Source organism: Dysidea avara, chromosome 3 (genome assembly GCF_963678975.1).
Source record: "Dysidea avara chromosome 3, odDysAvar1.4, whole genome shotgun sequence".
NCBI lineage: Eukaryota > Metazoa > Porifera > Demospongiae > Dictyoceratida > Dysideidae > Dysidea > Dysidea avara.
In genome coordinates, this window is record NC_089274.1 from 2,460,850 (window position 1) to 2,463,903 (window position 3,054).

Sequence of the window (3,054 nt, forward strand, 5' to 3'; positions counted from 1 at the left end):
ACAAGCAGTTTACCCTGCAGCCACAAACAAGTCACCCTGTAGAGAGATTGGTATGACCTAAACTTGAGTATGCCACCACAGTCTGGAGTCCACACTTAATAAATGATAAGAATAAGTTGGAGAAAGTACAGAAATGTACTGCTACATATGTAAAAGGAGAGTACATGTGATGCCAGTGTTACGCAGATGCTAAATGAGTTACAATGGGAATCACTTGAATCACGTAGGGACCAGTTTAGTTTGATAATGCTCTGACATCCTAAAACAGAACACCTATTACTATCAGAATATATTACAGAGTTTCATTCCCAGACATCACACTATCAAATATCAACTGCAAACCAGATCAAGCCACATGTTCAGTTTATCTGAATTTTTCTGTAATACAGACACCTACAGGTACTCCTTAATTTCATCACCAAGATCAGGGAGCTTTTTGCCATGCCACATTGTCGAATGCACCACAACAGAATCTTTCAAATTATCACAACAAAACTATTGCTATGGACTTATAGTTAGCTATCTGTGTATGATCTTCATTTTTGAAGTTTTCACAGTATTGATAAATAAATAAAGAGTTCAGCCCCAAACAAGTCACCCAATAGAGAGTTCACCCTGTCAAACAAATCACCCAATCATCTAATTGTCTGAAATTCTGAATATACTCCCACTTGGGGGTTAAGTTGTCCTATACTTGAGGAATATCTGTTCTTATCCTCTTCCACATAAGCAGCTCAGCTGGGCTAAGCCCACACCAGGGTAAAGGTGTTGCTCTGTAGCTGAGGATCGACTGAGTGCTCCAACAATTTTTTTCATGTGAACAATAATATTCCAACAAAAGCACACCATACAATATATACATATACGCATACACTGCTACAATATTATATGCAAGTGTCTGTCCCATAATATCCATATGCTACACAAGTTGCCTGTAGGTCACCCTGTAGAGAGTTCTGCTACAAACAAGTCAACATGTAGAGAATTCAAAAACACCCTGTGAAAGGTTCAACCACAAACAAGTCACCCTTCAGCTACAAACAAGTCACCAAGATCAAGTCACCTGTAGAGAGTTCAGCTAAAATCAGAGAGAGCTCAAGTTACCTTGTAGAGATGTAGAGATTTCGGCTACAAGCCAGCCAAGTTGTAAACCAACCTGTATAGCAGAGAGGACATGCACAATAATTTTCATACAGTAAAAAAATCATATAAAATATCCACAGAATTTAGCACTTGATCTTTTCCTCCTTTAACAAACTCCAAAGCTGGCCACAGGCTGGCTTTGGAGTATACAAAATTACAAAAAAGAAGTGATATCTATACCAAAATAGCCAAGCTGTGAAAAAAGGATGCAGCCTCAGGATAAAAAATGTGAAATCAAAGGTGGCGGCCAAGAAATGGCTGTGATGGTAAGTTGATGGCAAATATTTTAATAATGACAATTCAGGTGAATTTGGTACCAAATCCTAGTGAAACTTGGGGAGAAGGCAACACAAATTCACCTGAATTGTTGTTATTAAAATTTTTGCCATTAGCCTACCATCACAGCCATTTCTTGGCTGCCACTTTTGATTTCACATCTCTTTCACCCTGAGGCCATACCCTTTTTTTACAGCTAGGTTGTTTTGGTATTCATAATGATATACAAGTGAACCAGTCATTGTATCCCCTGAAATTTATGAACCTAGGCTACCTGCTGAAATAGCCCCAGCACCAAGATGCTCATAAAGAACTATTAAGACCCCAGTAGGTATGCAGACCAATTTCCATAACTCTCATGCATACACTACACACAATTTGTCATTTTTAGTTGATCTGAGCACTGTAATTAAGTTTTGCAATTGTAGCACAGCCCCTTACCACACTCCTTTCTGTAACAAGGGAGATGTAATAAATAGTGACATGTAATCATACGATGTTTAGTGCACGACTTTCTAGAACATTTGAATCAATCTACTGCATGACATAATGTTGTTCTGTTTTCATGACTATAGAGATTGCATCACAATACATCAACATTCCAAATAAAATATTTTGAAAGTTACACCGTATATCCAAGGGATTTTCCACTCATAATATGTAATAGATCTCATGACCTCATATCACATTAGCTACATTCGATTGTGGTTACTATAAATATTGTACATGTAATACAGAGCTACTTGAATTTATTAGAATGATGGATGTCCATAGATTACTAGAGTGTTGCCTTTGGTGATCAATAGACTGGATGTTTGGAAATTGCTCAAGGTGATGGTATAAAGAGGCTGACACATGCTGGATGTTGGGAGATTACTGAAGAAGCTGTGTAGGATTTGCTGGCACTTGTAACAGGTTGGAAAAACTTGTGAAGGTGATTGTTACACTGTTAATGTGTTTTAATTTACTTGAGATATTTGAATAATTAGTGAAGAGGCTGGTTCAGTGAAACAACTGGCACTTGTGTCAGGTGAAGAGAAGAAAAGTGATTTGATCCTGGTTGTTACACTATTAATGTGCAGGGTATTCCAATCATGTCAGGAGACTGGTGTAGAGGAGGACCAGGTTATTGCAGCGGGCCTAATCCAGGGTTTGCATTAAGCATGCATGATTTGTAGAAGTCTTTCAACATTGCCAATTGCATCACGTCATTCAGTATAACCCTGAACCAAATGTACAGGAGTCCTAGGGCTGCACCGATTCTAGTATCGGTATCAGTATCGGGCCGATACTGCTGTTTTCATGAAGTATCAGAATCGGCCATGAGAGAGGCCATCATTTTATTGATGAAAATTGAGTATTACAACAACAATAATGTGAGGTGAGTCCTCAGAAACACACTGCCACTCACAGAGCTATGCCCCAAGAGTGGGTGTGGCAAGGGAAAAATTACAAAAATATATTATATATGTATAATTAATCAAGTGTCAACATTCAAGAGTCCATTCAGAGCAATCTTTAGCCAAAAATATTCTTCTGGAAGCAGAGATAGCTATTTAAGCTGCCAAGTCAAAAACTCTCCTGCAGTTTACTTAGATATCATGGTGGTCTCATCAACAAAGATAGTACAGTTTT

At 38.2% G+C, this 3,054-nt stretch overlaps 1 long non-coding RNA gene across 1 annotated transcript; it reads left to right on the forward strand.

Moving 5' to 3' along the window:
* The first annotated feature begins 2,289 nt into the window (after positions 1–2,289).
* On the forward strand, positions 2,290–2,746 carry LOC136250930 (uncharacterized). The gene is made up of 3 exons (XR_010698830.1): positions 2,290–2,353; positions 2,409–2,449; positions 2,502–2,746. It is a non-coding gene; the product is annotated as an uncharacterized lncRNA (long non-coding RNA).
* The last annotated feature ends 308 nt before the right edge of the window (positions 2,747–3,054 follow it).